The sequence below is a fragment of the Bactrocera neohumeralis genome, chromosome 5, assembly GCF_024586455.1.
Source record: "Bactrocera neohumeralis isolate Rockhampton chromosome 5, APGP_CSIRO_Bneo_wtdbg2-racon-allhic-juicebox.fasta_v2, whole genome shotgun sequence".
NCBI lineage: Eukaryota > Metazoa > Arthropoda > Insecta > Diptera > Tephritidae > Bactrocera > Bactrocera neohumeralis.
The window spans coordinates 66,432,615-66,458,802 of NC_065922.1; the positions used below are offsets into that span (position 1 = coordinate 66,432,615).

At 34.7% G+C, this 26,188-nt stretch overlaps 1 protein-coding gene across 6 annotated transcripts in view; it reads right to left on the reverse strand.

The window, feature by feature from the left end:
- LOC126760481 (guanylate kinase) overlaps window positions 1–21,955 on the reverse strand; it is a 179,536-nt gene extending 157,581 nt beyond the window's left edge. The window contains exons 1-2 of one of the 6 annotated variants that reach the window (XM_050476130.1): window positions 21,815–21,955; window positions 19,891–20,026 (exon numbers count right to left, since the gene is read on the reverse strand). The gene's annotated coding sequence lies outside the window, so the exon portion shown is untranslated. Of the gene's footprint in view, window positions 1–19,890; window positions 20,041–21,814 lie in introns of all 6 variants that reach the window. The other 5 variants (XM_050476131.1, XM_050476132.1, XM_050476136.1 and 2 more) reach the window with 5 other exon arrangements.
- Between the last annotated feature and the right edge of the window lie 4,233 nt (window positions 21,956–26,188).

Below are 26,188 nucleotides of genomic sequence, written 5' to 3' on the forward strand. Positions count from 1 at the left end.
TCGAAGAAGAAATCCGGTTTTCATATATGTTTTTGATACGCTTCCCATAAATTTAGTCTGATATACGACGTTGTCTGACTTAAGAAAAAGTCCGTATTCGCAGTCACATTGTAAAGCCTAAGCGCCGTCACTCAAATCCCATCCGGATGAGAACTCGGATATGAATTAGCGTATAAAAACAAAATAAAACGAATGCGCTGGTTATGTACATAGATCATGTCGTACGCAGGGTGAATGACGCCCCTGCGAAAAGCTTGTTCGATTCGAGTTCCATGGGTAAATAATGAAAGAGAGGACGTCCATGCATGCAATGGAAGAACCAAGCGCAGAGGAACTGGTCTTGCGCTTGGGATGTACAACTTGCGCAAAAGATACAATCTCACTAAAGATTGAGGCAACTGGAAAAGTTTCGTGTTCTCGGCCCGGACCGACTCACTGTTGTAGGGAAGAAGAGGAAAAAGAAGAGCTATAAGAAGCCATAATTAGAGATTATATGAGCAGTTTATAAAAATATACTTATCGATAAGATAAGATATCCTACTACTTTGAGATATCGAGCCTCTATAAAAAGTTTTTAAAATTAAAAACGAAAGATTCTCATGAAGTTTGCGTACTAGGTATTAAACTTGCGTGGCGTTCCCGACAAAGCCTGTTTTGGGAAATTAAAATTTGGCTCCGACGGATACAGAATACAGAAAGCAACTCCAATGCATCAACAGCTGGTATCGAGCTGAACTTGATAACTGTGAGCATTCCTTAAATATAAGTGAATTACCGGAGTCCTCGAAATTTCTACAAAAGCTTTAGTTCTCGACTTGACCAAATATAATAGTTATAATAAATCATATCCTAGACTTCTTGAATATATAATGGCAGACTGAAGAATAAAGAATCTTTAGCGCCATGTAGAGTTTTTGATGACCAAACATCTTCCCAAAATAGAAACTTTGAGTCTTTATTGGGTTTGTCTATGGAATCCATCCCTTGACGAGTCGCCACAATACAGGACACCCTGTATTTGATGAAATTGCTCTAGCTTCTTCTATTCTTTCATCCACTTTGCTATCTTCATATTAATTTGTCAGCAATTTACTACTTAAAGTGGTGATTTATTAATTACAAACGAGTGAATGGGTGGCAACGCTGTTCACATAAGCTTACTGGTACACACATCACTTGGGTGGCGTAATTGTTGCGGTATTTGTCGCAGATTAGATGCAATGAATTTGTATGGATTCCACTTTAAGGGAGTCGCAAGCTTAGCGAGGTAGACTAAGGGACAATTGCAGTTTTTATTTCCGGGTTTTGCTCTACTCAATTAGTTGATAGTTTTTGATGAACGAAAGTGCGGAAAATGGCTAGACAGAAAAACAATTGCAACTTGAACTTAGAAGTTGTTTATTGACTTTTATTTTTCACCTTTCTTATGAAGAAATGTGTACTAAACACTTTGACATATGGAAATGAACTAGCTACTGCGCTCGAGTTACAGTTTGTATCAACGACGTTAGTCTAATCAAATCAAGTGAGCTGAACCAGTAGCATAGGCGAAGAAATAGTCGCTTTAATGCTCTCTTTCTTTATATATATTCTTTCTTTATATCTCACTGTGTCTTTACTTCCTTAAAAACACTTTGTTTTGAATTAAAACCAGCTTCAACAGCAAAAATAATATCAGATCAGTGCTGCCTTGAAGTGAGTAGGTATTGTAAGTACTGCATACCAGAAAAGCTAAAACCACCGTAGGGGATACCAGAACTCGTCTCGGCACTACAACAGTTTGCCCACAGGGTGGAGTGCTATCCAATGGCAATGGGATCCGCTGTCAAGGATAGGCAGATGACATTGGTATTATAGCTAGTGACAAATTACAGAACACTCTCTGCGATGTAGTACAAAGAGGTTTATACCTGGTTAGAGGATGGTGCAGTGAGGTTGAGCTGAACATCAACCCTCGAAGACGACCATCGGCCCATTGACGAGACGTAGACGCCTGCTCAGCCTTAGGAACCAAACCCTCGTGGGCAAAGAGGAAGAGATGCACAACATTGTAAATTATCTTAGCCTTACGCTGGATTCCACTTTTCGGTGGAAGCAGCATGTTGACCTGAGCTTGGTCAGAGCTACTAAAGCATTACTGGAGTGCAATCGATTAACTGGTAAATTCACTTCACCTACTAATGGATCAGGTAGTCAAATACACACTGCATCAAATGAATACAGAAGGGTGTGGCAGAATTAATTGATGTAATACTATTGGCTCTTCTCTCAAGGGACAGCATTACAAAAAGGGTAAACTTCACCACGAAGTTCAAGATTAATGTTAGCAGGAATGCTGAATGGAACGATTCCGCTTTCGAGTTACTGCTTAGGGATAGTACAATCAAGTCATACACCGAAGGCTCGAAAACGTTGTAGGAAACTGGTGTAGGAGTCTCAGGACCACGCATCAAACTCTCGATACCTATTGAAAGTTTCCGAGCATTTTTCAAGAAATAAACAACTATCGCAACAAACTTTTAACCATACTTAGCTGCAGTCAAGCGGTACTTGAAGCAATCTCTGTCTACGAGATCAAATCGCTACTGGTGTAGTTTTGTGCAGAACAGCATCACCAGTCTATCGGATCGTTAAAATTCACCTCATCTTGGTTAATGTTAAAGTATAGGCTGAATGGAACTGATGATTCCAGAACACTCTGAAATTGACTGCATAGCAGTTTATAGATGCAGGATACAGGCGCTTGGATCCATGGTTCATAATACGGATAGCATAGCCTCACTAGCACCTACATAGTAGTATATTGGGATTTATCAATATGCTGGGACTTAGTGGGTCGTTGTGACTTAGGAGACCTAAGGTCGCGATGCAATCCTCATTTATTTATCATTATCTATGGAAAGCTTTTTCTTTTAACGAGATATTTTCAAAAAATACGGTATGGATAATTTCTAACGCATTGGTGTATTCTCTGAAGAAAATATTCACCGATCATTATAATATATCCGATCAAAATAACGTCATTGCAAGGAACATTTTTATTTGACAAGGTATCTTCACAATATTTTGAATGGATTTTTGTTTAAGGCAAAAGTGCAATCTCCAAGGAAATTGTATGGATCGAACACCTATAGCATATAGCTGCCATACAAACTGACCGATCAAAACGAAGTGCTTATGTGGAATTCTTTTTTATTTTCGAGCTTCCAAAACGAATTTTGATTCAAACTTTTTTCTTGCTATTGTAAGAATTCTAACAGTCTACATTTTTATACGCATATTGTACTATATAATAAGTATGCAAATATATAAATATAAACATTCAGTTATGCGAATTCCACAAATAAAGCGCTGATATTCTTAAATTCCTATGCATTTCTCATTCGCTTTGCTTTAAAGCGTTGACATTGATTTGTTTTATATGCTAATTAAGCATTTATTTCTAAATCATACATATGTATTGTGTTTTTCAATATAAATATGTTATATATGTATATATATCGGGTGATTTTTTAAGAGCTTGATAACTTTAAAAAAAAAAACGCATAAAATTTGCAAAATCTCATCGGTTCTTTATGAAACGTTAGATTGTTCATGAAAATATTTGCGCATTTACTTTTGAAGATAATTTCATTTGGAATTTTGTACATTCGGAAACATTATTTTAGCATTTCGGCCGGAATGTAAATTTCTTCGGAAATGTTGTCTTCCAAATATAGTTGCTGGCTTATTTCTGTAGACTTTAACTTGAAAAAAAACAGTCTAAAGGCGTTAAATCGCATGATCTTGGTGGCCAACTTACGGGTCCATTTCTTGAGATGAATTGTTCTCCGAAGTTTTCCCTCAAAATGGCCATAGAATCGCGAGCTGTGTGGCATGTAGCGCCATCTTGTTGAAACCACATGTCAAACAAGATGCTAACAAAATTTTTGCCAAAAATTGTATTTAAAATTTTTGACATATATCTGTAAGCAATATCTAATATGCTACATTTTTATATTATTAGCAATAATATAATCTTTGCGGTTTCATAATTTTTGCGGTTAACTTCCAGGAAATAAACAGCTGAGTGTCAATATGAATAGACTGTAAAAAAATCATATGACTTTACTTTAAGCTGGATATTTATGATTTGTGAAATTATGCTTCAAAAGCTGAAGTTTGCATATGTATTCGACAGCAACATGCGTTTTTTTTTTATGTATGCCTAAATAATCACCTGAATATATATATATATATATATGTATGTATGAATGGTATGTTTGAATTATACTGACATATTTTCAGTTAATAAAATTCATATTTCTCTTTGCTTTATGAAAGCGCCAACTAAAGTCAATTGATCAAATATTTGCGCATTTCCTAGTAAATTTGTATGTATCGACATATGCATATTTATATTGTACATACTTATGTATATACCTATGCATATATCTAACGGGTGGGCCATATAAAATTTTAAATTTAAAAAGTCAATAAAGAAAAAACGGCTTGATATTTTTCAAAGGTCTAACATTTATTTAAAAGGTTGTTTTATGAAATTTATTTGTGCAAAACAATTTTGGACAAATGACCACCACGGCTGAGTTTACAGTAGCTTATCCGATCCACCCAATTTTGGAGTACTTTCTCGATGGTTTCAGGCCTTATGGCAGCTACAGCAGCTTGAATCTCGTACTTCAGATCTTGAATTGTTTCTGGATGGTTGTCGTAACATTTATCGTTAACAGCTCCTCACAGCAAATAGTCCAACGGAGTTAACTCGCATCTTCTGGGAGGCCAATTCACATCACCTCTTTTGCTGATTATGCGATTTTCGAAGATAGGGCGTAAAAGATTGAGTATAGCGTTTGCTGTATGGCACGTAGCGCCCCAAATGTGACAATTCTGCTTGTGTATGTACGTAACCATCGAGGTGGAAATGAGCCTCGTCCGACCAGATGATTTTTCGGTAAAATTAACCATCCTCGGTCAAACTTTCAAATTTTCAATATTTCCCAGTTTTCTTCTAGTGAATAGCGACCCATTTCGTAAATTTTAGACTTTTTACTGTCACTTTCCGAATGGTATTTGACGTTTCCAATGTCGAAATATAGATAATTCAAATTTAAAACGTTAGATGGCCCACCCTGTATATAGTATATGTACATATTATTAGCAATAATATAATCTTTGCGGTTTCATAATTTTTGCGGTTAACTTCCAGGTATTAATAAACAGCTGGAGTGTCAATATGAATAGGTGTAAAAAAATCTTATGAAAGAAGTTAAGCTGGATATTTATGAGCGTGTGATGGGAAGCTGAAGATGTGCATAAAAGCTACAGCATCAGCATAACCACAATGCCTGAATTCGATGAATGGCGACAGCCAGGCAGATGTGCGCTATGGGAGTAAAATGCACACACTTATAAATATAATATATAAATATACATAGTATATACATACAAATGTATATATAGTACATATGTATGTATATATAGCTATGAATAATAGTATGGGATATATTTGTATAAGTCTGTTTGTAAATCATTCTTCTTATATACATATGTATGTGCTATTAAGACACTCTTATAGGCTTGCAGCTACAATTTGGTATGTTTGCGTACACACAACGTTCATTTCAAACTTTTACCAAACCGTCCTCCTATAAAACACTTCCTCATTTCTGTTTTTCTTTCTATTATTTGTAAATTCCTTTTTATTTTTACACTCTTTTGAAGCGATTTGTCAAACAGTTCAGTCACTGGTAGTCTATTATGAGTATGGCGCCTGAATAGAGTGTTAGGCAACATACAAAGACATACATACATACCCATTCACTAGGCTGTGCTAAAAACTAACCTTTTGAGTTAATGGATGAAAATGAAGAGAAAACAAGTAAAAACGTCAACTTCATGGCAGTGTAGCTAGAATACGCTTCTGAAATAATTAAGTTTCCATGCAATAATTTAATTTATATGGTTCAGTTTGTATGACTATATGCTAAAGTAATCCGAACTAAACGATTTATGCTTTGATAACAAATTATTATAGCTTTACCTTGATAAATAATTTGTGCCGAATTTCGTGGAGAAAGTTCATTAAATAAAAAAGTTTTCCATAGAAGTACTTGATTTTGATCGTACAGTTTGTATGACAGCTATATGCTATAGCGGTTCGATCTGAAGAAATTGTGCGCAGGTTAAAGCGTTACGTTGGAAATAAAATCCTGCCTAATTTCATAAAGATATCACGTCAAATAAAAAAGTTTTCCAGACAAGGTCTTGATATTGACCGTCTTGTATGCAAACTGTATCGTTATGGTAGCGATACGCTATCCAATATCGGCATGTCGGACAAATAAGCAGCTTCTCTCCTCAAAAAAAAGGGGCTAGTTCGGAAGTAGACTAGTTCGGAAGTAGACTGACAGAAAGGCCGACATAGCTAATCAACTCAGCTAGCCATGCTGATCATTTTTATATACCATTTATTTAATAGGGTATCCGACGATTCCTACCGGGTGATACAAACTGTGGCGAACTTAGTATAAAGAAAATATCGCGGCATAAGATACGAAGTGTAAGAACAAAATTGTACAGTAAGAAAATTGAATGCTGAGTCTTAAGCACTATATACGAGTACTATACATATGTATAGTTCCAATGACGAGTGTTGGAATGTGACAATTCATCCGAACATGATACCAAATCACAACGAGAATCATAACTAATTTTTTCTCTACTTTAAAAAGGCTTCGAGACTGAAAAATAGACGTCTCTTCAAATAGTATATTATGACGAACATTATGATGTGTATTTAATACAAAGATTATGGAAACGTTCTTCCGAATATGGGTAAGTGAAAGTGAATTTTGAAATCAAGAAACTATAGGAATCTTATTGTTTTAAGATCGAGCTTTCATATATAAACAAGTAAGGTTCTGATAAAATACGGAAATCTGCAATCAAAAAACTAGTTGGTTTTTATGGAAATAGTTTTAAGACTAACAAAGCAAAGATCTATTCTAGAAAAGCAAGTTTCATTAGATGCTTCGGAAGTGGTGCGAAGATCTTCTCGAAAATGCTTAACTTTGATAACAAATTATTTAATCTAAATACGGAAAAAGTGCTGCGGAATTAACCTATTCAACTCCTTCACTCTATATGACATTCCAGTGGTTGTCATGTCTACGAAAGCAGAACTGAGATAGATACATAAGCGACCAAGAACTATAAACTCGATAGCACTTGAGAACTGAACTCAACCACGCTTTAAACTTGTTAAAAACAGGAAGATTGAGGGAAAAGCTGACCGAATAACTACTCTTAGAAAGATTGTTACTAGAAAATTTGTAAGAGAAAAACTTATGCTAAAATTAGGGTAGGTGCTGTACCTCGCTTTCTTTTCAACAACTATTTTAAAAAAAGTAGAGCTTACAGCATGTTTTGCCAGGTTCGAGCATTTATTGTTGCGATATTTTTCTAGATCGATTCTTTAAAAAAATGCATTTTATTAAAATTTCATAAAACCTACTGTTCTTTACATCTCAGGCTTGCATAAATTCTAGGCTTCTGCTACATTTCTACATGTACCTAACGGGTCTATACGCAGTTCGGCTTTGTTCTGGATACGCTAGCTCAAGATATATTTACCATGGATACATACAAACAAATTGTAAACATTGCAGAAAGCTGTCTCTATGCAGAAACACAGAAACATAGAAAAAAGTTCCTTTTATTCTGTGCTCAAGTGTGAAAGTTTTCTAAAGAAAGGCAACAAATTATTTTTCGAAGCGTTAAAGTCGTAAAAATTTATTGCCTTTAGCAGCAACAGCAACAAAGTAAGACTATTTTATGATTTTCAGTTTTCAATGCAAGCGATGAATGCTTTAGAACATCTGGCTTTGTGAAAGCTGAACCAAATTAATAAAATGCTATAATAAAATATACAATAAAAGCTGTTGCTGATGCTTCGATAAATCAATAATGGCAGTAGTTTAATTAACCCGAATCCATAATAAGTAGTTTAAAAAAAAACGTGATCATTTCAACGAGACACCAGACTAGAGGACCTTGAAAGTCTGAAAGCTGAAATGTTCTGTTTCGAGAACTTCATTTATATTTAGCAGTTCTTCCGGTTTGGTTCGATCTTTCGTTACTCAAGACGCGACAGTAAGCCAATATATACAAGTTTCCATTAATCTTTGATAGTTTTTCGTTTTAATTTGATATTCAGCTCAACAACTTTTCAAAAAAAAAATTGGCTTGTATAAAACTTCATTTATCTTTAATGATTCTTCCGGTTTGGTTTGGTCTTTACTTTTTAGATATTATAGACACATACATATCATAAAAATCGTTGATTATTTTTAATATTATCTTCAAAAAAAAGTTGCACAAATTGCTATCTTTGGAGACTAGACACTTTAGTGCTTCAAGTGCAGCCTCACAAGCGAGATCCAGATACCAGAGCAGTCGAATTGGACGAGTTAATTATGTGTATAATTCGAAAGCATGGCAGCTAATCTCATATATTCTTGGAAAAAGCTAAAATAAATTGTTGCATGCAAGCTGAAGATTGTCTTATTCATGCCAGTATATAGTGTACTTGTCAGAGAATAAGTGATGTCAATTGAAAGAAATTGAAGCTCGTGATTTCGGCGACATTTGGTTTCAACAGGAGAACATTTCGGTGAGCAGTTAATTACACATTTGTGGCCAGTCTATTGGCCACCAAGATTGTGTGTTATCACACCGTTAGGCTTTTTCCTGTGGGGTGGATATGTAATATTTAGAACTGGGTGCAAAACATTACGCGTTGTTCGCCAGTTACCAATCGAAATACTCGAACGAGCTCGAGTCGAAAATTGGAATCAACGGATGGACCATCTGAGATATAGCCGCGACCAACATTTGAAAGAGATAATCTTCAAAAAATAAATGCCAGAGAATGTTCTTTCGAATGCTAAAAAACATTTTCTACTAAATTTGAAGCTTCTGTGTTGTTTCTTTAAAAAAGTAGGGAACCTCGAAATGGATCACGGTTTTTATAAAACACTTAAAGTGAAGTGGTCTTCAGTTATATAAAAACTCAAGTTCTAGCAATAATATTTTGAAGACGTTGGACTCGAAACAAGAAACATTAAATGTTTTAAAAGAGATTTTTGGTTCTTTGCTTTCGGAGGGCCGTGAGATCAATACCCTTTTAAATTACAAAGAATGAAACGTATGATGCTTGAGTTGATAAAATAAAATATGGCGAATCTCTTGGAATATTTGGTGTGTAATTGAGTCTGCGTAAGACCTAAGCAGCTACAAGCTCTCCTGTATTTATAAAAACTTCCATGCAGAAAGGTTATGCAGCCCAGTAGCAAATATATCGAGTATATGAACACCAATTAATACGTTATGGTTTTGAAATCTACCAAACTAAAAAAGCAGAGAGCTGTCTCACCTCAGCAGGGAATATAAAGCAGCCAGCAGATTTCTCCACACAAAACTCAATGGCTTTTGAAGGTAACTGATATCACAACATTTGCGTTATTGATCTTCAAGAATGAAATATTTAGCAATCTATGTTGAAAGAACTGTGTAACTGCAAGCAGGCAACATAGGTAGAGGGACTAACCAGTTAAAATCCATCAAAATTCCATTCAAGCACCGGACTTCTCACGTGCCCTATAACACTTCGCTGCGGTAAAACCTTTTGTGTAACTATCTACTTCTTTCTAGGCTTTAACCTTCCTCGGTTCTTCGGGTCATATTGACCCGAATCTAAAGTTTAATTTATAATAAAAGTAGTAATATCTAATAGATTTCATATAGTTATATATATCATATAGTATAGTTATTCTATTAATGATTCACTTTCATTTGCGCTAAACTCAACCGATGTCGTCATCGTGTTTCATTAACCTTGAACCTTTATTGACTTTCCACTGCAGCTCGTGACAAATTTTCGAAATTTCCATTTTGAATTTGAAACGACAATTGATTTGAGCTTAGAGATACCGACACATGTGTGTACTTAAGTCGTTATAGACGCTGCCAACGCTACCAGAATTCGGCAATGAAAACGGACATGCAATTTTATTTCGAAAACGTGACTTGTGTAAGTAAAAGTTTAAAATCTTATATTTTTTTTAGTATGGAATACTAAAAATTAAGAAAAAAAAATTGTGTGTAGCAAGTGTCTTACATACGCACACAGGCACGAAGCGTCCGTGAAGAACAGGTTCCGACGCCAACCACAGCCGGCCGGTAAAATATAATAGCACGTGTGGGTAGCGGTTTGCAGACTTATTATTACTTTTTTTAACAGGAAGACGAAGACAAAAACAACAACAAAGAGTTTGAGATGCAGAAACGCACGCGAGCGCAAGGAGCCGCGGCGCGCATGCGTCGTGAAGGCAACTTGATAGGAAAGCTGCAGCAATCTGCAACCTTCACGAGCAACTTCACTGATAAGCCGTATGCTAGTTTTTTTTTTATTTTTGTAAATAATTTGTTTAACACACGTGTGGGAACTCTAAACCGCACACATACATACGCGCCTGGCTTGAAGCAAATAATAAATTTTGCGATTTTACTTGCTTCACACTCATTTTCTTGACTTCAATATTGTCATTGCTGACGTTAATGATAATTTTGTTGTTGCTTTGATTGTTATTGTTGTTATTATTTTTGTTGTTGCTGTAACTGTTATTATTATTGTTGTTGTTGTCACTGTTATTATTATTACGACAAGGTGAGCCAGCGCTATGAATGAAACTGCAGCGTTGCTTAGGCTCCCGCCTCTGCAGGGTGGCCGACGTATGTCGGAGACGCGGCGTCTTGAAACCCGAGAGCGCGGTGATATGAAATACATAAAGTAGGCGATTAAATGCGCTGCGCTCGGTCACAAGGCGTATAATGAGTGCAATGCGATATAGAAAAACAGCGAATGTGGAGGAAGGAGAGGGGCATACAAGGCGTCAGTTTACTCCATATCACATGGTTATGAAACAAATATGAAAAAATGCAAGCAATATAAAAATAAATAACAGAATATTACAATTGCAGTTAATGTAGTAGAAAAATGGTGCAAAAATAACAATAACAATAACAACCATAACAAAAACTGAGCGATAGTCCAGGCATATTAAGTCGACTAAAAGTGTAAATACACACAGTAGTGTGCGAAATATATGCAATATTGTATTGAAACACTTATTTTTTATTTGGTAAGTATAAAACAACAACAACTGTGAAAGCAGAAATACCTGAGTACATGGTAAAATCAGTTAATATATACTGCAATGTGCAAAATATATGCAACTTGGCGTTAAGACAATCATTATTAATTTTGAATTCAACCAAAATTTTGTTCCCAAAATCGAGCTGAGGCGTATTAATTTCAGAAAAATTATTAAACACACAGTCGTGTGCAAAATATATGCAACATTATTTCGATTCAAAATTAAACAACAACAATGAGGCAGAAAATACGTTGATGCATATTAATTTGAGAAAAATTTTAAATACACACAGTGGTGTGCAAAATATATGCAACATTATTTCGATTCAAAATTAAACAACAACAATGACACCGAAAATACGTTGATGCATATTAATTTGAGAAAAATTTTAAATACACACAGTGGTGTGCAAAATATATGCAACTTGGCGTTAAGACAGTTATTATTTATACCTGTTTTCAAAATTCAACCAAAATTGTCTTCTAAAAAATATGTTGAGGCGTATTAATTTCAGAAAAATTATAAAACACACAGTAGCGCGCAAAATATATGCAACATTATTTCGATTCAAAATTAAACAACAACAATGACACCGAAAATACGTTGAGGCATATTAATTTGAGAAAAATTTTGAATACACACAGTGGTGTGCAAAATATATGCAACATTATTTAAGTTCATATCCCAAATCAAACAACACTGGGAGCGCAAAAGTGCGTTGGGGCATAGGAATTTGAGTAAATATGGAGTACCGAGCAAAATATATGCAACGAAATATTGCAACAGGTATTTCTAAGCAAAATTTTAAAATGCTACATACAAGAAATGTGCGAACAAAATTACATTAAAACTACTCTAGTTGAAAAAATATATAAATGCCTACAGTGTGGTGTATGTTTTTGCCATGAAAAGTAACTTCAATTTTTTTAAACCAATCAATTATTCCAGTTTGAAGAGGCTGCATATTTTTTACACAACACTGTACAGACATGCATATGCAGTCACAAAATGAAAACGAAATCGAATTCGCATGTGACTTCACTCTCATATGCTTATGCACAAAATTTCAATGTCAGGAGCACGATTTATGCGTCTGTGCGCATGCGCCTGGATTTCTGTGCAGGCGTCAAAAAAGGGCAACCGCTTAGGCGTTGGCAGTTCATTGACTTGCCGGTTTTTGCGCAGGCGTGCCGCATGCATACAAACACATTTTCATTTACTATATGCTCATATCGTATTATGCATTCTCCGCTCACTGTTGTGCACTTCTGATTTCAGAGCGCGCCATGCGCACGCAGACATGGCAAGGGCTGAAGTTGATTGAGTGATTTATGGTAATAAGGATTGAACGCATAATTGAATATTGGCTTAATCAGTTTTTGAGGTTCTTTCTTTCTTACTTTTGTTGGGTAGAAACAAATAAAATTAAAATAAGTAAAAGTAAAGAAGGAAGAAAAGCTGCGGTTTCAGTCGTTCCTGTCATATTTAAGACTAAACAAATTGTGGTCATTAACAGATATTTTGCAGAGTTTTTCGACCTGTTCAGAAGAATTTTGAACTAAATTTGGAATTTCCGCAGTCGATACTCGAACTGAACACCCATCGGTTAGTTAGCCCGCATTCTTTACAGTCAGTTTCAGTAGTCACATTTACCCTGTTGAAAAAAAACAGTTGAAAAGTACTGCACATATATTATCAACAATACCTCGAAAGTCAAAGGCGTGTTGTTTTCGGCTTGTTTTAAAATTCATAGTCAATAATTCCTAAACTTATCCAGTCGCTGTCTTATCAGCTCCAAAACAAAAGCAACATTTCTTAAGGTAGTAGGAGTCGAAGCAGATGAAATGTTAAATTATTGTAATTGTTTAGGTGTGTCTTATTTGATGTATACCAAAAATGCTTTGACATTCTATTGTGGCTGGTAGGAACATCATTAGTTTCCTAAGAAACAACCAAATTAGAAGAAGATGAGACCACGGGACCAACTACAAGTGAACCTTTTGATGTTCTTTCTATTAGGAAAAAATACTGACTTTCTACCGTATGTCCTTTTTGATACTCAACAACTACTATTTTCCGCTTAATAAACATTTCTAGCATTGAGGATCACTGGGAACACTAATATGGACCGAGCCTTGAAATTTAGTGAGGTTCCTTTCCTTACTAACTAATCTGCGGTTTAAGTATCTATGAAACAGTTTGGGTTTTTGGCTATTCGGATCATGTGACTATTGTAGAAACGAACTCAACAAAAGTTTGTCATTCTCCAGAAAATATTAATTTTCATTAATATTTGTGGTCACTAGAAACCACAGGAACTATGACATATGTTGCATATAGCACCGATGGATACAGCCGTACGGTGCATGGCCGCGAAAGCTGCTCTCTTAGGAAATATAGGTACTAGAGAGCAAGCCTGGGCACGCTGGAATCCTCGCACACTTTCATGTTATAAAGGTGCAGTACATGTACTGATCCGAAGCGGAGCTTCCATTAGTCTGGTTTATATCTACTCCGATAGTAGGACAGCGATATCAGCCTTGAGTTTGCTGACTGTGCGCTCAATACTATTGAAAGAATAAGCAGACGCTCTATCACTAGAATCTAGTTGTCCAGATTCTCTATCTTTAGAAACGAGTTAGTGTATAATTAGACTGTTTGGGTGCTCGAACACAGCGATATTACAGAAAATTGTAACGCTGATAAGCTTTCTCAATAACTGCGGAATGGGAATACGTAGAAGCTGCGGATCTTACCGGATGCCAGCTGCTTCAGCTGCATGAAAGCAGATGTGGTACAATCATCTCATTTCTTCCTCCTCGAATATCCGCCTTTTGTCATATCAAGGCGTTTTTGCATCAGATTTCTTAAACATTAAAAAATTATGTAAGCGTCTTCTTGTCTGTCAAAAGTACCTGAGGACGTCTTTTCATACGAGCGTAGAACGCAGTAGCCTCGTATTCATGGGCTGTTTACACAAACATTTAATGGGAAGAATGTGACCACAAAAGGTTAAATAACATTTCATTTCTACTGACTAAAAAGGCAAATGATTAAAATTCCATTTAATAGCTTCTCATTAAATTCCAATTTGCAATTTCAGTGTAATGTAAAACATGCCTTCATTCACATGTATATAATTATTCAAGGTCAACATTAACCCCAGTTTTACTGTATGTACCTTTTATATGCTGACACCATGTGCGCAGAGAAATTTCCATTACAACTCTGCGCATTAAAAATCGGTCCTGGAAACTACAAACACACCACTCTTCCCGATGTAAGATGACTCACATGCTGTTGGAATTAAAGCTTACAAATCTTGCCACACGTCAGGCGCGGGCACGAGAATTGCATAACCCTGAACAAAGATGACTCACCTAATGTCAGTTGGGGGTGTCAAAAGCAATAAAGAAGTATACACAACAATAATAAAAACCGTGAAATAAGGCGACACATATAATATGAACGCGTACAGATGGGCAGATGAAAGCAATTCAAGGACACTTTGACCCAAATATATGCGAAACCGAAGGCAAAGTGAATGTGTGTGGTTGCCAGAAGCACAAAACAAAAAATAATAATTAAAGTGAAAAATAGAGTATATAGCGGGTGTGAGTCATTGAAGAGTTTATACTGAAGTGCACAAAAGTTTGCCACAAATTTTATATTTTGCAAAAGCAATAACACAAGTGGGTAATTGGTTGCCACAAAAGATTGAATGGTATGAAATACGCCGAAAAAATCGCAATGAATTAGGCAGCTGTGTCATGAACATTCAACAAAAAAATAAAAAAAAGTATAACTCATATGAAATTGTCAAAAGTTACCCTTAAAAACTTTTAAGTAGAGACACTTATATGATTGTGAGTCAACATGCCTGCAAAAAGGGTTAATTAAAGTCAAACAACAGCATATTAAAATAAATAAATATTGTAGCACGCGCACATTTGGCCGACTGCTGTTCGCTATGAACACACAAAATTTGAAGAATTCGGCAAAAAAGTGAAATCAAAGCGCCACAGGATAAAGTAAAGCACTTTGCCGAATGTGACCGAAATACAATAGCTTGAAGTGCCTGACAGTAGGGGTTGACGCCACTGGAAGCATGTGCTCAAAGCATGCGATGCCCTAGAGATGGTGATGATGATGATGAAGATGGTGCTACTGCTGGAGCAGCGAATGAGATATGACAGAGAAGCAGAGACAAATATAAGCAGCGGGAGAGCTACAGAGAGAGTTAAAATATCAGTATGTAAGCGGGGGTAGAGCTACAGAGAGAGTTAAGATACAGCTATATAGAGAGCTAATCTAACAGAATTACAGAGACTTAATTCAGTACCTGAAACCGTTAATGTACAAACATATCTGTCTGTTATGTCTAGCTGTTAACTGGTGGTGCCAGATATTTTGCTTGAGGTGTACCCAATAATATTAAAACAATTAGAGGCTTACTAAAGAGAACTTAGCCTTTTTTCAATGTGTTGATAATGCCACAGCTTAAAATACGCATAAAATTCAAGATTTCTAGAATCTCAAGCTAAAATAAACTAGTAAGTTTCAAAAAAAAAAGGACGAAATAGAAGTTATGACATCTGCAAGACTTTTTGAAAAGTAGAATTACCTAAATTATTCCTTTCGTTACGTCAATTGGTTAATAATTTATGTTAATTGAAGGAAAGTCAATAATTTAGGTTGAAGTCGAACATAAAAGATATATTTTTTTGCTGTTCTCACTGGGCTCTTGTATTAGTCATAAGTTATATCTCAGAAATTCGTGAAAAGGGTGCATATGGAGAAGTTGATGACATTTGTGGGCACCGTGATTATGCCTTATCTTTATTTCAGACCATTGGAGCCAAACGCGGCCCATAGTAAGGTATGGTTTTACACCCGACCTTGTTGATGAACTCGAGCTAAATTCACAGAGCGACAGAGCAAAGAATAGAAGATCCATGAGAAATTAAACAGAACTTTTCCACTCTCCAGCAAAGAAAAATGGACCAATGGTTCTGTGATCGACATCTTCAACGGCAAAATCCACATATTCAGTAACTCCCGTTACTGCGGGTATGGTATTATAATCCACCTTGTTGATGAACTCGTGCTAAATTGACAAAGCGACCGAGAAGAGCAGATCCATGAGGAATTAAACACAACTTTTTAATTTTCCAGTAGAGAAAAATTAACCAATGTTTCTGTAGTCGACAGCTCCAACAGCGAAATCTACATATTCACCGACGAATGAAAAGGTGAAATAGAAACAGGAGCGGGATTTTAATGTAATAACCCATACGCAGAAGGTAGCTTCAAACTAAATGACTACAATTAAATATTTCATGTAGAAGATAGTGGCATAAGAGAAGGCGTCAAGTGGGCTTCTGCTCTAACCAGCAAGAAAAGAAGAAGCAGACGTTTTAGCCAACTCAGGGCAGCTGGGAACACAATTCCCCTAAGCTCCCCTAGACTATTAAGCTCTTTCAAGAATTGTTTAAAGCAACACAGGCCATACAAAAAAGTTACTTTCGATAATTTGAACACAGTATATGGACACATTCGGTTCATACTGTAAACACTGGATCACGATATTATCTTGTTAAAGACGTCTCGGAATTATAGTGAGAGAAGTTCAATTATAACGACTGGCACGCTGATATAAACAAGGCTATAATCGCGTAAGCGGTGTCTACCCAGTAAAGAAGAAGTTTTATTAGGTCATAAGTTTAAAAAAGCTTAATAAGAATCTGTTATTGAAATTCTTTTTCACCAATAGCATTCTTCTTTATATCCTTTCTTTTATTATTTTAAATATATGTTATCCATGCTAAAACATTCAAATGCTATACATTTTAATTCAGTGGCAATGCTGTTAAGGGATAAACGGTAAATTTGGCACAGAGAGAGAGAGAGAGTCAGAGAGACATTTTTCAACAAATCACAATAATTTCTCCCAACAAAAGTTGACAGCAAAAGTAATAAATTTTTCGATAAAAGAAGACACAAGCGGATATCAGGCATTCACTAAAATCACACAATTATCCTTTTATCGTTGAATTTTACAGTTTACTTTCGTAAATTATTAAATGTACTTTAAAAATTCCACTTCAGTGCCTATCAACAGTATCTCTAATAAACTCACGTCGTGGTTGCGCGAGCAGAATACAAAGAGCGCAACACTCCCGAAAGCATTAAACACAATAAACTGTTGTACATTATCTCTGCCAACATCCACCGGTACTTTTACGGCACACTTATCAAAAGTATCGATTTTTCGTACTATTCGCCGCTTTTGTGTACGAGTACAAGCTCAGCCAGTGTTATGAGCCACCCCAGCGTACGAAAAAATTGCTATCAGCGAAAATGTGCAACAACCCTCTAAATCTCATTTGCCGAATTTGACTTTACACACCGGTAAAGGACGGAAGGAAATGTTTGTCAATGGCTATGAAAGCAGTGGCTTAAATAAAAGAAATTCTTTTATATTTGTGCTAACAGATTGCAGTTAGATATTTTGTAGGCGCACCGCGAAACATCGCATACATAAAAGGAATACTTTGTGTGGTACTTCCTATTGACCTCTCAGTGGTGGGCAAATTAATGTGCATTGAACTCGTATCTAATGCGAATTTCTTGTGTGCTGGCGCTGACAAATTAGCGACTTTTGTATTCTCAGCAAAGGGAAGATGTGAGGTAGAAGTGGAGCGGCATGTTTAAGATGGTACATTGAAGAAACCTTATAACTGATAAAATTCAATTGATAAAATTTTTAATGCATCTAACTGTTAACTGTATGCATGTATAGTACAGGCAAAAGCTTTTAAAAAATTTTGGAATACGCGGGAGTAGTTGAAATGGATTCTTAGATATTATGCAATGCTAAAATTGTTATTATTGCAGTATGCTGTCTTCAAGATAATAAGATTAGATAAAATTGTCAGCGAGTACATCTCGTTTCTGTTATAAAATATTCGAGATATGTATGAAGAGGTGGTAACGAACTAAGGGACTGACAGCAAATAAAGTTTTGAATGTTTAAACGACCAATAAAGAACATAACAGCGCAGCAAACGAAATTCTTCAAATAAATAAAGAACAACATACTGGCTTTAAAATCTGGTAAAACGTCCTTCTAAATAAACAACAGGACAACCTCCAGAAGGAAAACTCAAAAGCATTGTACGAATGATTAATTCATTAGAAGTGGACAACGTCCTGTGTGTTTAACGTGGGTACCTACTGACGACAGCCTTACCCCACGGCGCTCAAAAGCACAGCAGATGAAATCAATGCGTTGATCAGCGCTCTTAGAACGCTAGGCATTTTCAGTACCAATTGGCAGTGTGGAATGGACACACTAACCACCTTGTTCGGGTTCGAGGCCGAGCACCTCTGCCGTGCTTTGGGTCCGGCAACCGGTTGCAATGCAACTCCATATTCAACTGGCAAAGAGTTATTCCCGCATTTGGGTTTTAACCACAACGACCACAATACTCCCCGAGGGGCCAGTCCGCATGAGCAGGTTGGAAATCAAGGGCACTGTTCCCCATTACCAAAATTAAGTCTCCTCTGTAGAGAATATGTTTCCAAACTGGGCTGGTGGCGCGCTGTTGTAAACTTGGCTATAACATGTAAGTGGATTACGCCAATAAAGAAGAAGCGTTGCGAAGTTTTCGACTTTTGATGAAAGATTCAGCGAAAGTGTACCAATATTGTAACTTAAAAGAACTTAATTCTAATGAACTTTTTCTACCAGGTTAGCTACATGACAGTCAGTCGCGTATTCCTTCTATGGTATACCTATACCTAATATTTTAGAGCATTTTAAAAGATTTTAAAGCATTTTGAAAATTTAGCGGATAACCTCGAGAAGTGAATCAGAAATTTAACTATTATATTGCTCAACATATGTTCAAAAGACGGGTATACGGTGGACCTCAAAACTCTTTTAAAATTTATTTTTTTCCATAAACTATCGTGAAAATATGTAAAACGACTGGCGCGCTAATGTCATCTTGGCAATATATTAAATTTGACTCGAAGTTTGTCACACCTAGAAGAAAACGTCGGAACCTCTAAATAAATGTAGATATGAATGATCAGAATGACGAGCTGAGTCGATTTAGCCATGCTCGAACTATTTTTTTTAGATATCGGTTTGAAATTTCGCACACGTCGTTTTCTCCACAAGAAGTTCCTCTTTTGTCGAAGTCGCTGATAGGGCTATATAGCTGCCGTACATGATGAACGATATGAATCAAGCTCTTTTTCATTTAAGGTACACATATCTTCAAGAAAATTGGCATGGATTGTGGTCCAAGGCAACGGTACAAATCTTAAAACAACTTGCTCAGAACGGATCCCTTTAGCTGGATATAAGCTGACTGATCAAAATCAAGTACTTGTATGGGATTTGGGATATTTTGAATTTGCGAAGGGTATTATTGCTTCGATGCAACCGAAGGAAATGTTTTCACTTTTTTTAAATTTATTCCATGCCCAACTATGAAAGGCAATGCACGACACGAACACATTTTAGAAATATTGGTTATATAGACACGCCATAATTTATGATTTTGCGCTTATTTATAAACTTAACGCTGCTAACTGTGGAATTTAGCATAAATATAAACTAAGGAATTTGTAAAAATACAACAATTAAATAAAATAAACGTACCTGTTTGCAAAAGTCTGTTTGAAATTACTTTCCAGAGCAGCTGTATAAAATTAGTTAACGATTAATTAATTATTTATCATGAGTATTTATTACTTTAAATTTTGTATATTATGACACACATACTTATTTAACAGCACTGCTGAAAAAACACTAATATTTATTGAAATTTATTCTTATTTTTTATATATTTTTTTGTTATATTTAATGTTGGCTGGGATAAAATGTGTTCGAATAGCATCCTCCGATTTTGGGGTTTAAATGGGTATGTACGGATAGAGGATGTTCTCTAGATCAGGAAAAATTACATATAGTTCCCGTTGGCTTACGTTTTTTGAGATAATTCCATTTAAAGTTCAAAAATTTAACTATTTAAAGTGCGTTAACCCCGAAATCAAGGGATGCTTTTCTAAAATTTCCCTTTAACTTTTTTTAAATTATTTAAAAAAACTAATTATTAAAATAATATATATATGTACATACATATATGTATATATGTATATATAACACTTCATTAAACTATTGACCGATTCTGTGCACTAAGCTACTTAAATACATATCGACACATATGGTTTCCCGGAATATTTTTATCGCACCCTTGTTTACTCGTTTACCTCAATCATTAAAATTTTTGCATTTATCTGCTTTAAATTCTTTTCAAATTTTACTGCCCTCACTTGTAAACAAAAATTTTATTTCCACATTTCGAAGATTACAAAGCACAAGTTTGACGCTGGAGAAGCAAAAGTATACATTTGCCAAGGAAATTTATATGCATACACACAGCGGTATATACAAGTATGTAACAAGAGCATATTAGCACACAAAATCGAGTCGGCAGCGGCGCGTACACACCCTTTTCTGCGCACAACAACACTACAGTGTGCGCTGCAAAATACAAGTCTTTAAAAAAAAACCAAAAAAAAATAACAATATTGATAAAAATTTGCGCTGTAACGGTAGTTTTACGAAATATATACATATAAATATGCGAAGAAAATTTTGTGGCGCTAATAGAATTTTTGTGGCAACCAAAATATTGTGTGGCATTAAAATTATTTTGCGGCATTAAAAGAATCCTCATTTTTATTGCTTTTTGCCGCGAAAAAAGTTTCACTTCCGCCGCACAAATTGTCGTAAATCACGCAAAAGTAGCAACACTAATATACACTGTAAACAATTTTTTTCCTCATAAACCAATTTTTTAGTCACTCTAAAAGTATATTTTCCGAATATGTGGCATGACACAACACATTGAGTTTTCAAAAACTCCTTGGTAGCTTTAGGCTTAGTATATTATATTTCTTCCTTATTGTCACCACAACACCACACAATAGGCGTGTAGCTACTCGTTTCGGCCGCAGCTGCCGCCTTGGCTGCTGCACGTCAATCAGCAAAATCCGGCGCCCCCACCCAAAAAAGGCAAAGCTCCAACCGCAACGGGGCCAGGCAGGCTAACTGACATGTGTTGGCAGGGCAGCAACAAGCCGCGCAGCGATGCAGACAGACAATCAGTCAGCCCGGTCGGCGACGTTGCATTGTGCGCCGTAAAAGTCGCGTCACAGCTGAGAACAAGATCCACTTTGTTGTTACTATTAGTGTTGTTGCAGTTTTTCGCTATTGCAAAAATTCATTTCCTTATTTCGTACAAATAAGGTAATTTGCGGGCTGCAAGCGACTCGAAATTATGCGCTAAAGTGAGTTTTAACGAGCACTAAGCGGAAAAACGCAAAAATTGCAAAACAAACACACAAAATAAAATACAGAAAGTTAAAGAAAAAAGTCAAAAAATAAAGGCAATTTCATTAGAACTGCCAGCGCCTGGAAATTTCGACCACTCGCTCAATTCTAACCCATAAAGGAGTCATCAAAATCAAAACACTACGCAACACACATTTATATACAAATTACAAAGCAACAACAATACCGCTTAAATGATTCGCTACCGTTGCAAATTCAAGCACAATAATAAACGCACTCACAATTCTACACTTTTTCTACTACTATGCGCGCACACACTCCGCGGCAAACCGATTATTACCAAACCGTACGAAAGCCAACCGAAAACTGTGCGCCGTTTGTGTTCGCAGGCAGCGCTCAAGCGCATGGGCAAGTATGTTTGTCGTACGACTGCACTGAGCAGAGAGCGGACAGCTGTCACAGCAGCTAGCAGAGAGAACGCAGCTAGCGACTGCATTGCAGTAACGGTAACAGACCTTTTGACTGCGTTGGTGTGCAGTTCTTTGGGTTTACTGCGCGAACAGTGGGTGAGTTGGCAAATATTGGAGGGTGGAATTGTACTGTCTTCTACTATACAAATACTGATTACGAATTACGAATTACGAATTCATTACGTTTTATGAATGGAAAATATATCAATCAAGGTTCACAAAACGAAAAGATTGTCTGAACACATTGAACAAACAAGAAGACAAAACACCAAGAATATTTCTAATAGAGAGGCTACCATTAATAAAATCAATGTCTATGAACTAAACTTGAATGTAGCGCAGGCGGAAAAGGAGTGATATTGAATTTTTGAGAACCTCAGGAGGCTTTAACCTAAAAACAATAACATTATAAATTAAGTTAAGAGCTAAGAATTTAAATAATTTTTTAAATACACATTTGCTTTCCAATAAAATTTAACAAACTCTTTACTATATTTACCCACTGTTACTAGCTCGCTGTCACTGCACATTTTACGAATGCACCTACAACGAGAGAGCTAGTCAGCTAAACAAATGCCGAATAAGACAAATGAGAACAAACTTTTCAAACCAACAGCAACATTAGAAGCCTGTCAACTAAAACAATAAACACAAACAGCAGGCAGCAGGAGGCCTGACTATTTGACAACAACACCAAGAGTCAAACAGTTGAACGACATACGCGACCCGGCTAAAGCAACAACTATACCACATGTTTGTTGGTACTGTTAGTGAGTGTAATGCATGCTCACAACGGCGCGGGCATACGAAAAAGTCAACCACCAAAAATAATGCAGCACAAGCCAACTAAACAATGCAATTGCTAACCAGCTGCAACTGCGATAAGCACAACAACAATAGCAAACACTATAAACACAAGATGTTGAAACAAATTAGATAAATGCCAATTGGCAAAACGGTAGGCGAGCAATAAATGTGCGCACACAGTTGTTTTCGTGAGACCGGCAAACAAAATGAACAACAGAGCGGGAGCGTGCAAAGATAATAAACTTTGAGAGCAAATTGGTGCAGTGAGAGACTGCGCTGTGTACATTGTCAATAGAGAATTTATTGGTTAGTTGCTGTAGAGCTGTGCTGATTGGGGCTCTGTTAAGTGGCTAACAGCATGTGTTTGTAACATTTATTGGAGGAGCTGTTAAATTAAAAACAATTACAGTGGAGCACACCAGCAGGGCGGTATGGAATATTGTTGCTGATATAAATGATTTTTTGTGATAATTTTACTAAAACAGAAATATGCATGAAAAAAATTAAAGAAAAATTTTAATAATAAATCAAATTAATTAAATTAATATTATATCCAATCGAAATAAAATAAAAATAACAGAATTATATAAAAAATTAAATTAAATAAAAGTAAAACTAAATCTTTACATGATAAAATAAATTAAATTGTATCAATAAATATGTGTAATAAATAATATATAAAAGTACATAAAAAATTTAAATAAAAGTAAATTAATTCAAAATGAAATCAAAAAATATAAAGTAAAATTATATTGGATAACAAAAAATTAAATTAAACATGATAACATTTAATAAAATAATCATTATCATTTTTCTCTAAATTAAAATTTACTAATACCAACTAAATTAAGTAAAATTCTGTAATTATAAAATAAAGTAAAAAATCAAGTATAAATAAATAATAAAATAATATAAATGAAAAATATTAAAAACAATAAACAGTTTAAAAAGTAACATAACCACATAATTCTCCATTAGTCTGTAAGAATTAATGCTCGTAGACTTAACTAAATAAAAAAATAGCTGTGTTTAATGGAGTTAAATTAAATTAACGAAATAAAACATCAAAATAAAATTAAAAAATATATAAGATAAAATTGTGATAAATTTAAATTGCAATATAGCTGATTAAATAAAATAACAAAAATTTTGAAAATTTATGTATTAAAAAAATATTAGTAATTTAATTTGAATTAAAATTAATTAATATAATCTTAGTTAAGTAAAATTCAATTTGTATAAAATCAAATTACAAATTTAAGAAAATTAAATTACATTAATTATTGAATACATAAGTAAGTAAAATAATAGCAGTGCATCAAAACAATTGGATTTTATTTAATTAAATTATATTAAAAAATAAAATATGAAATAAAATTAATTAAAATATGAATATATTTATCAATAAACTTATGTTTAAATAAAAAAGGGAAATAAAATAAATTAAAATAGTTAAATTATATAAAATCAATATAATTTAGCAAAATTAAATTTAGCTTAAAACCATATAAAAATAATTTAAGCAATTTAAGTTAAGTTATATTGTACATTATAATACATTGCTAATTATTTTATTAAATTAATTAATTTAATTTTTTAAATTTATTTATTTTTATTAATAATAAAACCTAATTTAAGTAAAAAAGAGTTTATATAAATTAACATAATTTATTAAAACTAAATTTACCTTAAAAATGTCATATCTAATTAAAACACTTTGTTAATTAAAGTAAAATTATATATAAAACAATTAAAAATATTATAAAAAAATAATATAATAATTACAAAATATGAACAAACTATTATAAATTAAAATGAAATGTTTTTAGTTTCATTAAATTTAATAAAATGAAAGTAGCTTTAAATAATTTAGTGAAATAAAAAAAAATAAGTGTAATAAAAAAATAATAAAACAAATAAACGCTAAAAATAAGTTTTTATTTTTTGTATATATGTATATTATTTTTTTTTTTAATTTTTAATAATATTTATTATAAATAATATTTTTTAAACTTTTTTTAAAATATTTTTTTTTTTAATTTTTCAATAATTTTTTTTTGATTTAGTTCACAAAACATAAAAATTATCCATATTCAGACATTTATTAATAAAAAATATTTTTATACTTTTTTTAAAATATTTTTTTTTTTAATTTTTCAATAAGTTTTTTTTTGATTTAGTTAACAAAACATAAAAATTAATGATTTGTGTTTAAAAAAAATTTAGTTTTGCAAAAAAGAAAAATAAATTGAATACAAAATATATAAAATAAATAAAAGCTAACAGATATTCTCATAAAGTTTTTTAACATATTTTATATTATTTTCAATAATTTAAATTAATTTAAGTTGTTTGAATATTTTTAATTCTTCTTTTTTAATTTCTTTTTTAATTTTTCAGTCAATTGTTTCTTCATTTACTTTTTTTTTTTTTTTTTTTTTTGCGGGCGAGGGGGTGGAAAATGCCTTCCGCATCATCGGTGCTATCGTCACAGCAGCGGTATGTGCCACTTGCAGGTCACTAAAAACCCCCCCTCTAAGGAACCGTCGCCCACCCTGGGACCGCGTTTGCATTACTTCAGGGTGGCGTTCCATTTTTCTCATTGAGAGATTTACATCTGCGCACCTGCGTCCAGGTCCCGCTTTTTGATGCGTAGCACGGTTGCTGCGTATTTCTGGATAATCCCCCAGTTTGTTTCGCTCTCCAACATGACGCTGATTACATTGTCAGCGTTTATTGGCCCGACCAGGCCTTCTACGATAGCGCTCACATTCAAAGAATGTGTGTTCAGCGTCGTCCTCTGTCGCGTCGTTGTATGGGCATGACGGCTCTTCGACTTTTCCCATTCTGTAGAGGTACTTTTTGAAGTATCCGTGGCCGGATAACAGCTGAGTTGTGTAAAAGTCTACTTCTCCGAATTTACGACTTGTCCATAAATCTAGGTCTTTTATCAGCCTGGCCGTCCATCTGCCGCGACTTTCATTCTCCCATCTTTGTTGCCATGATGTTATCGTATCTTTCCTTATTTGTTGAATTACGCCCATGTTATTGCCGGGTGATTTCTTTAGCTCCCACAGCTTTTTGCTTTCATATGCCAGTAGGTCGATTGGAGCATTGCCGCTTATAACTAATATTGCGTCGACTGATACTGTTCTGTAGGCTGATGCAACTCTGAGGGCTGCAGTGCGGTACACTCTGGCCACTGCCTTACGCCGGTTTTCCTTTTTAAGCGCGTCTGCCCAGATTTCGGCTCCGTATAATAGGACGCTGATTGTGTCGACATTAGAGCTTTCTCTTTAAATATGTTAGCCATTAATCGGCTT